This window comes from Pan troglodytes, chromosome 11 (assembly GCF_028858775.2).
Source record: "Pan troglodytes isolate AG18354 chromosome 11, NHGRI_mPanTro3-v2.0_pri, whole genome shotgun sequence".
Taxonomy (NCBI): domain Eukaryota; kingdom Metazoa; phylum Chordata; class Mammalia; order Primates; family Hominidae; genus Pan; species Pan troglodytes.
The window spans coordinates 98,839,178-98,852,480 of NC_072409.2; the positions used below are offsets into that span (position 1 = coordinate 98,839,178).

The 13,303-nt window shown below is 41.0% G+C and overlaps 1 protein-coding gene across 1 annotated transcript in view; it reads right to left on the reverse strand.

The window, feature by feature from the left end:
* The window catches only part of CNTLN (centlein), a 478,854-nt gene that overhangs the window by 429,102 nt on the left and 36,449 nt on the right, over positions 1–13,303 (reverse strand). The gene's annotated exons all lie outside the window — the stretch shown is intronic.

Here is a 13,303-nt window from a genome sequence, read left to right on the forward strand (position 1 = left end):
CAACAAAGACTATTTGTATGTATTGAGTTCTGTAGCTACACTGCTCTCCTCGGTGGAGTTAGAGCCCAAAGTACATGGCCAATATTGCCCTCTAGTGGTTAGCATGACTAGGTGGGTCTCAGTGCTATTGGTTCCACCTGAGGTTCTACTGGAACACTGTTTTTACATGTTTGTATATCATAGACAGCTGAGAATTTTTTTTTGACAAGACAATATCTAAGATTATAAATGAAACCTAAATAAAGTATGTAGGACACGATTTGAGGGAAGCAAATTGAGTACCTCTTTGTAATATTACATACAAAACATTACATATTTTTGCCAGTAATCCCATATTTTGGGGGAGACTAATTGGATTGAATTGATGTGGTTAAAAAGAGCTTTTGAAGCACATGATAAAGGTACATAAAAAACCTATCAGAGCTACCACAATTAACATATATTTTAACAGTTACTTTTGTTATATAGCTTGCAAACTAACATGCCATAGCACAAGAGCAACTCAATCTAGAGCCATCTTTCTGTTCTTATTGTAGAAGGGAGAATAATCTTCTCCCTTTTTCTGCTGTATGCTCACTTATAACAAGTGATTATCATGGCTTCTGTGGTCATCATTTCTCTTTGCATGACTTCTAGAGGGTAGTTACGGAAATGTTGCTGGATCAGGGGACAGGGGCTGAGTTGAACTGATGGCCAGCCACAAACCTTAAGAAACACAGAAATGGAATTCCTGCCCATGAAGATGCTTTCCTCTCTTGCTAGGAGACCTAGGCATTTTTCTGTCTCTTCTCTACATCCTCCATTCCCCATAGAATGCAAATCCACAAGAAACAGCGGAGCTGTTTAAATGAGCTGATCCCACTCGCTGCTTGCTTAGTAGGAGAATAGGCTGTGGGCATGCCTTTCAGTTTAGTATTTACTTTCCAAACAGGATGAAACCAAAGTTATTCTCTATTCAAAAATTAAAAGGTGAAAGAAAGGGCAAAAGCATAGTATTGTCATTAATAAAACTAAGAGTGCTTGCACGTGTACAGGGTACAATACTATTAACAACATTGGCAAGAATTTGGCATGGAGATATGTCCCTGGCAACTATTTTGTGCCCTACAGCTGCACTAGGCATAACTCAAGAGAATCTAATTTGCATTACTCAGCATTAGACCTGGAAAGACCTAGCTCATCCATCAATGGTCCAGACACCAGCAGCATTTGAGGTGTAATTTGAAGTTGATGAACATTTGCTGTCTAGGAGTATACAGCTATTTTCTCTTTACACAAAAGAATCTGCACCTGTCTATTGCAGTCAGGGCCAATCAGGGGTAAAGGTCTAATTTGTTTATGGTCTAGACTAGTAAAGCAATAATACACTCTTGGGTTACTCTTTGTCCCCCATGATGGGAGGCCCCCTGGCCATCCCAACCTCCCAAAGACTCCACATATTTATTTAGTGCCATGAGTTTGACACTTCTGCACTTCCTTGCCCACTCATACACCTACCACCTTCCCTGTTCCATTAACTAACACTCTTCAATAAAATCATGCATACCACTCTTCAAGGATCTTCTCACCATCATGATAAATAATGGTGATGAGTTAATCAAATTAAATATATTCAGTTATGACTTAAGTAATTTCTACAGGCTGCATAATTATCTACCTCAGGTAAGAGGTCCACAGCTGCATAAGAGCTTGAAGGGTAAGTGTCAGTAATAAAAATTTCAAATAAAACTTCATAGAGTAGATTTTTTTAAGCAAATAAACATTTTAGATTTCACAAGTCATGCCTAGTTTTATCCGAATCCACCAGTGATTGCAGCACTACAACCACTTATAACAGAGATTCAACATGAGTCTCCTCAAACCTCGGTTAAATGTAAGCCATATCAAAAATCAAATCAAAATCTAAATGTGGTATCACTAGACATGCAGAATGGCTAAAGTTTTTTATAAGTCAGAAAATAATAACTTCTGGAGAGGATGTGGGAAGACTTGATTTCTCATACACTGATATGTAAATTGATATAACCCCTTTAGCTGGTGGAATCTACCAAAGTGAAACACTGCGTATCCAGAAACTCCACTGTCAGATAGACACCTAACACAAATACCTACCTATGTTCACCCAAAAATATGTACTAGAATGTTCAGAACAGCATTGATTGTAATATCCCAGAACTAAAACTGCCTTCATGGCCATCAACTGTAAAAGGCGTAGTGTGGTATATTCACACAGTAGAATTCTATACAGCAATTTGATATATCTCAAAAACAATACTGAAATTAAAAAGCTATATACAAAAAAGAATATGCTGTATGATTTTGTTTATATAAAAGTACAAAACTGACTAAATTGTGCTATTAAAGGGCGTGATAGGGGTTACCTACATAGGAAGAAAAGCAGAAAAAAACACAAGGGGGCACAAGAAAGGCTTCCGTGGTTCTGATTCTATTCCGTTTTTTGATGAGTGTGTTTGTTCTGTGAAAACGTATTAAGTGATATACTTAGGATAATATGTACCTTTCTCCATGTGCATTATACGTCAATTAAAAGTCTTAATAATGTAAGCCATAACATACATTATTGAGTGTCCCCAAAAAGATTAGAGATGTAACCCCAAAATAAAGAGTTTCATTTAACTCAACGGTGATCCTGTCATTTGTAAATTTTTATAGAATCATTTTTGTATTAGTGGATAATAATTAACCTACTCATCAAATTTCCAAGGGCGCATATAATTTTAAATACCTTGCTCTTGGTTATATATTGTTTTAATTTTGGATCCAGAAAATATAGTCCCTATAACTATTATGCTTATAGTCCAGTAGACAGAATTATATTAATGATCATAAATGTAGCAACTTAAACGATTTTTCTGGAATATTTTCAAGTCAATGCCCACATGTAGCATATGTAGTATATTTACAAAACCAAATTATTCACATGTCTTTCTTTTGCCTTATTCCTTATTATGATGACCTAGACAAAGAAAGTCTACAAAATGACATGGAAATGCTTTAAGAAGAAATAAAAGTTGTTCCTAGATCAATGCTACTAACAGTCAAAGTGGTAATATTAAGCATCTTGCCAAAACAATTAACAGCTAATCATGTCTGGTGATCTGTGGGTTGTCAGTGGGAGTTAAGAAAATGATGAATAAAAGTGACAGATAAAGACCAAAGCCAGTATATCAGTGTGCTAAAGATAAGACTTGATTTTATCCTCACACCTGGTCAGATTGAACCTCCTCCAGTCAAATTAACCCACTACCTTATCATTTCATCCTCTTTAACACCTTCATGCTATTCTGTCCAGAAATAAACCCAACTGCAGCTCAAGAATGCAATTTGTTTGGAAACTAATAACTTGTATAAGCATTGCCTACGAATAATTCTTTTATTTGTTTATGGGTGAGTTGCAGGAAGATACCTTCTTTGTCCAGTTGCATTAGCTCCGAATTACTGACCTTATCCTCTGTACCCACTTACTAGAGCAGAGCTTCTGAAACTTTAATGCATATACCAGTCACTTGGAGATCATTAAAAAGCAGATTCTTTTTTTTGAGATGGAGTCTCACTCTTTTACCCAGGCTGGAGTGCAGTGGTGTGATCTTGGTTCACTGCAACCTCCCCATCCCAGGTTCAAGTGATTCTCTTGTAAAAGGCAGATTCTGATCTGGTCTGTTGAGGGTGGGGCCTGAGATTTGGCATTGTTGATGGGGCTGGTCCACAGACCATATTTTGAGTAGCAAGACCTAGAAGACTTGAAGGAGTCACTCTGACCCAGGTTATTATGCATAATTCACAGTGCGGATTTCAAAAATGTAGGCTGTTCCAAAGAAGAACATTCTTAGTGTTCTTCTTAGTGTTCCAAAGAAGAAGTCACAAACACAATCATTGTGATCTAGAATGGCTTTCGGTTCAGGTCACTATGTGGGGTGAACAATGGGATGCTTTAATTATTAAGAGGATTCCCTTCCAAACCAAACCAACTCATAATGGTGGGGGGAATTTTCTGAATAAATGTATTCCCAGTGACACAGGACATATTAAAGTGCTTTGTGCCTGTTGCACTTAGGTTTGCACCCAGAGATTAAAGGATAGGTAGAGAAGCTAAGAAGACACACAGGACTTGCATAATGAGGAAGATTTAATGCTAGTATATCCCAGACTAAATCAATAACTGGCAACCTAACTGGGCCAGATATCAAGAGAACATGATTTGCTTTTCTCTTTCTTTGCTTTAATGGATTCTCTTGCGATTGGATAATTCCAGCCTTAAAAATTTTACGTTAAAAGTTCCCAAGACAAAATTCCATTTAAGAAGATAATGTGTATGTTGAAAAACTATGATACCTGAAACCTAAAACCACTTATTTTTGCAGATAACTAAAAAAGCTTTTAAAAATTGATTTATTACTGGTTACCTTAACAAAATATCCTGCTCTATAATGTATACAGTTTGAATCAGCTGGGCCTGACCATTATTGATGTTAATGTGTTCAGGGTGACTATTTGGAAAAGAAATGAGAAGACATTAGTTAAATGATCAAGCAAGTCATTGGAGACTCCAAAGAACATTGATAAAGTGGTAGCCATTGGTAACCTCCCTGAATCTGCTTAACACTAACTTTTTAATCTTTTCTTGAGGTCTTTATTTTCATTGCTGCTAAATTTTTAAAAATACAAATGATTTCAGCCAGGTGCAGTGGCTCACGCCTGTAATCCCAGCCCTCTGGGAGGCCGAGGCGGGTGGATCACGAGGTCAGGAGATCGAGACCATCCTGGCTAACACGGTGAAACCCTGTCTCTATTAAAAAATACAAAAAACTTAGCCGGGCGTGGTGGCGGGCACCTGTAGTCCCAGCTACTCGGGAGGCTGAGGCAGAAGAATGGTGTGAACCCGGGAGGTGGAGCTTGCAGTGAGCCGAGATGGCGCCACTGCACTCCAGCCTGGGCAAAGAGTGAGACTCTGTCTCAAAAAAATAAAAATAAAAAAAAATAATAAAAAAAAAATATATATATATAAATGATTTCAAAAGGCATATAAATTCTGTACATATTACACACTTTTAGGTCTGATCACTTTGTTGCTACAACTTTCACTCCACTTGATATTTATCTTTACCTGTGTTCTCATTGTCCTCTCTCTTTCTATCAAATTGCTGGACTGAGTACATGCCCTCACACTGTGCCAGAAAATTGCTGAGGCCAAGGAGTCATCTTAGAAAACTGAGAGCTACAGGAATATCAAAACAAGCCAATCATATATTGACCTACTTAGGATCTTCTTTTCTTTTTTTTTTTTTTTTTTTTGAGACGGAGTCTTGCTCTGTCGCCCAGGCTGGAGTGCAGTGGCTCAATCTCGGCTCACTACAGCCTCTGCCCCACCGGGTTCCAGCAATTCTCCTGTCTCAGCCTCCTGGGTAGCTTGGATTACAGGTACACGCCACCACCACACCAAGCTAATTTTGTATTTTTAGTAGAGACGAGGTTTCACCATGTTGGCCAGGCTGGTCTCGAACTCCTGATCTCAGGTGATCCGCCTGCCTCGGCCTCCCAAAGTGCTGGGATTATAGGTGTGAGCCACCGTGCTCAGCCAGGATCTTCTTTTTCTTTTACTCTAGGCACCAATTGAAAGATTCAGACAAAACAAATTATTTACGGTATAGCTAAAACCACCTGCTCAGAGTACAGGCCAGAAAGTGGCTTTTTTGACCCACATAAAATTTACCTTTATCCTTAAACACCAAGTATACAGGTATTGGTTGACTTCTCTATAGGTACAGTACGGCATTAATTTGCATTAAGAGCACATACTTTGGTCCTAGATTGCCAGGTTCAAATTTCAGCTCTGCTGCTGACTAATAACAGGACTTTGGTCACAGTACTTTGTGTTGCTCCACTTTGGTTTCCCTGTTAGTAAAACTGTGGTGACAATAGTGCTGGCCTCTTAGGGAGGTGATTAGAATTAAATGGGCAAATAGACTTACAGAATTAGGATGGTGCCAAGCACAGGAGAGGCACTATTACTGTGTTTCAACTCAGTCAGAGATGGCTTAGGGAATAATTATGCACAAGTCTAGCTAAATTAGTTATAGGCATATGCATTCTCTGCAAAATTATGCAGCCCAAATAAATTGTTAATAATAGTTTTTATTGTTGGGGGAAATTCTAGATGGGCTGTTAAGGGAATAAAGTGAAAAACTGGTCTGGACAAGAGAGGAAACCCAAAGAAGCAAACCTGGGAGGTCTAGGTAAAGTTCTCTGATTGGTGGTGGTGATGGGTGGGGGACAAACAGAGATGGGTGGTGATGGGTGGGGGACAAAAAGAGAAAATACCTGGAGTCTCAGGTATTTTCATCCCACCCCCACCTCCCTCATCTGTTGCCTCCCTCCGTGAGTCACTGCCAATCAGCTGATCTCCAAAGCAGCATAGGATTCCCCAGGCTACAGGCCATATATCCCCAGATTTCCATCTAGGGATAGCTTTGGGTCAGAGTCTGGAGACCAGTCATATGCATATAAAGTCAAAAAAATCAACATCCTATGGTCCAGTATAGTTGAAAGCAATAACCAGGCCAGGCGCGGTGGCTCACGCCTATAATCCCAGCACTGAGGGAGGCAGAGGCAGGAGGATCACCTGAGGCCAGGAGTTCGAGACCAGCCTGGCAAATATGGTGAAACCCCATCTCTACTAAAAATACAAAAAATTAGTTGGGTGTGGTGGTGGGCGCCTGTAATCCCAGCTACTCAGGAGGCTGATGCGGGAGAATCACTTGAACCTGGGAGGTGGAGGTTGCAGTGAGCCAAGATCGTGCCACTGCACTCCAGCCTGGGCGACAGAGTGAGATACCGTCTCAAGGAAAAAAAAAAAAAGAAAGAAAGCAATAACAAAAAATGGACTTGTAGCATCACTACAGCTCCCACTGGGACTTCGCTCGGGAATGAAGTTTCTCTGCTTATTTATGAACCCCTTTTCCACCATCTACGACAATAATCATACAGGTAACAATGCTCACTCTCATTAATATGTAAACTCCACATGCTTTATGTTATGTAATATTTCCACCAACCCTATGAGGAGTGTCTTTTCTCATTCCTGTCACAAGGCTCAGAAATATTAAGTTAGTTACCAAAAGTCACAGCAGATATAGAACTAAGATTTTTGAACAAGATCTCTGATTCCAAAGAAAACACCCTATAACCAAGACAATCCTAAGCAAAAAGAACAAAGCTGGAGGTATCATGCTACCTGACTTCAAACTATACTACAAGGCTACAGTAACCAAAACCACATGTACTGGCACCAAAACAGACACATTGACCAATGGAACAGAACAGAGACCTCAGAAGTAATACCACATATCTACAACCATCCGATCTTCAACATATCTGACAAAAACAAGCAATGAGGAAAGGATCTCCTATTCAATAAATGGTGCTGGGAAAACTGGTTGGCCATATGCAGGAAACTGAAACTGAATCCCTTCCTTAAACTTTATACAAAATTTAACTCAAGGTGGATTAAAGACCTAAATGTAAAACCCAAAACCATAAAAACCCTAGAAAAAAAGCCTAGGCAATACCATTCAGGACATAAACAAGGGCAAAGATTTCATGACAAAAACACCAAAAGCAATTGCAACAAAAGCCAAAATTGACAAATGGGATCTAATTAAAGAGCTTCTGCACAGCAAAAGAAACTATCATCAGAGTGAACAGGCAACCTGCAGAATGGGAGAAAATTTTTGCCATCTACCCATCTGACAAAGGTCTAATATCCAGAATTTCCAAGGAACTTAAACAAATTTACAAGAAAAAAACAACCCCATCAAAAAGTGGGCAAAGGATATGAACAGACACTTCTCAAAAGAAGACATTTACATGGCCAAAAAACATATGAAAAAAAAGCTCAAAATCACTGATCATTAGAGAAACGCAAATCAAAACTACAAGTAGATACCACCTCACGCCAGTCAGAATGGCAATTATTAAAAAGTCAAGAAACAATGGATGCTGGTGAAGCTGTGGAGAAATAGGAATGGTTTCACAGTGTTGGTGGGAATGTAAATTAGTTCAACCATTGTGGAAGACAGTATGGTGATTCCTCAAGGACCTATAACCAGAACTACCATTTGACCCAGCCATCCCATTACTGGGTATATACACAAAGGAATATAAATCATTCTACTGTAAAGACACATGCACTTGTATGCTCACTGCAGCACTATTTACAATAGCAAAGTCATGGGACCAACTCAAATGCCCATCAATGATAGACTGGATAAAGAAAATGTGGTACATATATACCATGGAATACTGCACAGCCATAAAAAGGAATGAGATTATGTCCTTTGCAGGGACATGGATGAAGGTGGAAGCCATCATCCTCAACAACTAACACAGGAACAGAAAACCAAACACCACTTATTCTCATTCATAAGTGGGAGTTGAACAATGAGAACACATGGACACAGGGAGGGGAACAATACACACCAGGCCCTGTTGGGGGTTGGGGCAAGGAAAGGGAACTTAGAGGATGGGTCAATAGGTGCAGTAAACCAGCATGGCACATGTATACCTATGTAACAAACCTGCACGTTCTGCATAGGTATCCCGGAACTTAAAGTAAGATTAAAAAAAATAAAAATTAGGCTGGCCATGGTGGCTCACACCTGAAATCCCAGCACTTTGGGAGGCTGAGGTGGGCTGAGGTCAACAGATAGAGACCATCCTGGCCAACATGGTGAAACCGCATCTCTACCAAAAATACAAAAATCAGCTGGGCGTGGCAGCATGTGCCTATAGTCCCAGCTGCTCGGGAGGCTGAGGCAGAAGAATCGCTTGAACCCGGGAGGCAGGGGTTGCAGTGAGCCAAGATCACACCACTGCACTCCAGCCTGGGCAACAGAGCGAGCCTCTGTCTCAAAAAAAAAAAAAAAAAAAGAAAGAAAGAAAAAAAAGAAGAAATCAAGATCTTAAAGAGAAAAAATAAGTAAGATTTCTGGTTCCTCTATTCTACCCAGTTACATAGATTAAGCTAAAATTCGTGTCTTCTCTCAAGACTTGAACAATTCTCCAAAGCTGTCATCCACTCCTATGACTCTCATACACATTGCACATTCCCCTTCTGGGGCACCTGTAAGACTGAATCATAATTATTTGAGTACAGGCTGTAAACAACTCAGTGTAGGACCGATGTCTAGTTATTTCTTATTTAGTGCTTAGAATAAAATGAATATTCAATAATTTTTATTTTGGCCAGTTGTGGTGGCTCAAACCTATAATCCCAATGCCTCAGGAGGCAGAGGTGGGAGGATCACTGGAAGCCAGGAGTTCGAGACCAGTCTGGGCAACATAGTGAGATCCTGTCTCTACATTAAAAAAAAAAAAAAATTAGCCGGGTCTGGTGGCACATGCCTGTAATCCCAGCTACTCAGGAGGCTGAAGTGGGAGGACTGCTTGAGCCCAGGAGTTTGAGGTTGCAGTAAGTTACGATCACGTCACTACGTTCCAGCCTGGGTGATAGAGCGAGCCTCTGTCTCAAAAAATAGTAATAATAAAAAGAATAATTTAAATTAAAAATAATTTTTACTTTAATTACTTATAGAGGGGGTCTCACTGTGTTGCCCAGGCTGGCATGCTTTAGCTATTCACAGGTGTGATCCCAATACTGATCAGCAGGGGTGTTTTGACCTGTTCTGTTTCCATCCTGGGCCAGTTCACCCCTCCTTCGGCAACCCAGTGGTCCCACTCCCCCAGAAGGTCCCCATATCGATGCCCAACTTAGTGCATTCACCCAATCAGCATAGTGCACTACAGCCCAGAACTCCTGGACTCAAGAGACCCTCCCAGCTCAGCCTCCTGAGGAGCTGGGACTACAGGCACTGCCACCTCCACCTCACCCGGCAATGTTGAATAATTTTTTTGTTTTTTTGAGACAGAGTCTCGCTCTGTCACCCAGGCTGGAGTGCAGTGGCTTGGTCTTGGCTCATTGCAACCTCTGCCTCCCGGGTTCAAGCGATTCTTCTGCCTCAGCTTCCTGAGTAGCTGGGATTAGAGGTGCCTGCCACCAAGCCTGGCTAATGTTTGTATTTTTAATAAAGACAGGGTTTCACCACGTAGGCCAGGCTCGTCTGGAACTCCTGACCTCAGGTGATCTGCCCCCCTCGGCCTCCCAAAGTGCGGGGATGACAGGCATGAGCCACAGCACCTGGCCTGTTGAATAATTTTTGAACATGAATTAATAGGTAAACCATAGCAGGAAAAGTGATGACCTCTCTGAAACACTCATGTGGCTGATGCCCTCTGATCAGTTCACTCTGACTTCCATAGGAGTGCTTTGTGTGCAAATGAGATCTTGCTAATAAATTAAAATGTATGTCCATAGAGGGGCTATATTATGTCATGAGTAAGAGTTTGGGTTCTCATATCAACCCTGGCTTGAATCTCAACTCCATCCCTAATTAGCTTTGTAATTTTGGGAAATCACTTATCCAGATTTTAGTTTCCCCATTTATCAAATAGGTATATAATAATCCTTACATTTTATGGTTATTGTGAGGAATAAAGAAGCTAACACATGTGTAACTCACACGCCAGCTGAGGTCACCCTGCCTCATGAGATTAAAGATTTGCTTGAAGCCTTGCTCAAACACTTTGGAAAGTCCAACTCCCTCCAAAAAGAGTTCTGCACAATCCCATGGAGTTGATGTTCCCCTTTCCTGCCCACGACCTTCCTCCCTCTCGGTGGGTAAAGAGACAAGAGACAGGGTAGTAGGTGACTGGCAGCTAGTAGCAGGACTCTTACCAAGGAAGCTGCATGTGCAGTTAGGGGTCAGGGCACTCTCATTCTGGTAGGGGAGGAATAACTCCTTTCTCCTCTCCCTGCTTGCATAGGAAGTTTTAAAGTTTGGGCCTTCCAAGCTTCTGGGGAAGAATGAGGGACAGGCTGAAACCCATAAGAAGGGCTTAGCTTGGCTAGTAACCACGGCAACAGGGGAATGACTGTTGGGCCATGCCCATAGCTGCCTCCTTCCCAGTAAGCCCCTGAAGGAACTCTTGAAACTACCATGTTGTGAGAGCTGAAGGAGACAAAATGTACACTAGTAATTATTATAAATTTTTTAAGGCTTTGCTCTCTGGGAAGAGAATGCCCTTTTATAACACGTGAGATGAGTTTTAAGCTTTTGAAAATTTACTATTTTGAAAAACATCTTCGAAAAGCATAATTTATGAAAATAGTGGGTGATCTGAGTGCCTCCTTTTTTTTTTTTTTTTTTTTTTGAGACAGAGTCTCGCTTTGTCACCCAAGCTGGAGGGCAGTGGTGAGATCTTGGCTCACTGCAACCTCCGCCTCCCTGGTTCAAGCGATTCTCCTGCCTCAGCCTCCTGAGTAGCTGGATAACAGGTGTGCATCACTACGCCTGGCTAATTTTTTTGTATTTTTAGTAGAGATGGGGTTTCACCATGTTGGTCAGGCTGATCTCGAACACCTGACCTCGTGATCCACCCACCTCGGCCTCCCAAAGCGCGTTACAGGCGTGAGCCACTGTAACCTTGAGTGCCTAGTTTTTGATGTAGGCACTTGAGCCTACCTTGAGCCAGCCTTGAGTGCCTAGTTTTTGATGTAGTTAGCATAGTGGTCTTCATACTCATTAAAGTGGCAGAGCACGCGGAAGTACAGGTGCTTACGAAGAAACACCAGAAAACTGTCACTTATTTAATTTAAAATAAATATGTCATTTAGAACTAAAACAGATACCATCTAATAGATATTAAAATAAGAAAGTGGTAATGTGTGGCAAAGATTTAACAAACATGAAATTGAGAATATTATTTCCATTAGCTTAATTTGTAAAAGTTAAAATAGTAAAAGACTATTATTAAAATAGTAAAAGACTCAAATAGTAAAGGACTGCCATTGTTCAATGGGGGAGGACAACTAGGTCCAGCAGACAGAATGCAATGGCTTTAAGAAGTACTTACTTGTGGCCGGGCACGGTGGCTCATATCTGTAATCCCTGCACTCTGGGAGGCCAAGGCAGGTGGATCACCTGAGGTCAGGAGTTCAAGACCAGCCTGGCCAACATGGTAAAACCCTGTCTATACTAAAAATACCAAAATTAGCCGGGTGTGGTGGCACACACCTATAGTACCAGCTACTTCGGAGGCTGAGGCAGGAGAATCGCTTGAATCCAGGAGACGGAGGTTGCCGTGAGATCACACCACTGTACTCCAGCCTGGGTGAAAGAGTGAGACTCTGTCTAAAAAAAAAAAAGAAGTACTGGCTAGGCGGGGTGGCTCACGCCTGCAATCCCAGCACTTTGGGAGGCTGAGGTGGTGGATCACCTGAGGTCAGGAGTTCGAGACTAGCCTGACCAACATGGCGAAACCCCGTCTCTACTAAAAATGCAAAAATTAGCAGGGCATAGTGGCACACACCTGTAGTCTCAGCTACTCGGGAGGCTGAGGCAGGAGAATCACTTGAACCCAGGAGGTGGAGTTTGCAGTGAGCCGAGATCGTGCCACTGCACTCCAGAGCAAGACTCTGTCTCAAAAAAAAAAAAAAAGTACTTACTTGGGACTTTGATTTTAAGCTACATCAATAAATCACTGACATAGCTTACTCCATGACATAGAATCATTCATTCATCTGTTCATCAAAATGTGCCAACATTGTCTCCTGCACAGCACTGACCTGGGGGCTACACCATGAACATTATGAACAGATTACAGGTCTTTGATGTTGATGAGTCCACAGTCTAAGGCAAAGGAGGACATTTTTCAACAATATGTGGTGGAGTCTATAACACACATGAGCACAGGGGACCAGGAAGAGGAAGGGCCTCTACTACACTCTAATGGTGAGAGAAAGACAGAAATAGAAAAAGCTTCCAGCAAGAGACAGTAGCTAAGCTGATAACTTATAGAATACTGTACATTTTAATTGGGCCATCCATAGGAGAATGTTTACTTAAAGAAATACTCTACATGTGTCTTTGTCTCCTAGAATGAGTGAACTAGATGAAATGAACAATTAGATCTGTGTGTAAAGATAAATCTCAAAATCATAATACTAAATGAAAAATCAAAGTTACAGACTGATGTATACATTACAGTGCCATTTAAGTAAGTTTAAAAACATACAATAGCAACACTTGTTTAGGGATAAATACCTGTGTAGTCAAAGCATGGAAGCACACACTAGAAGTCAGATACATACCAAAATCATGAGCACAGTTGTCTCTGGAGAAGGAGGAAAATAGGACCAGGTACAAAGAGGCTCCAGCTGGATCAGTAA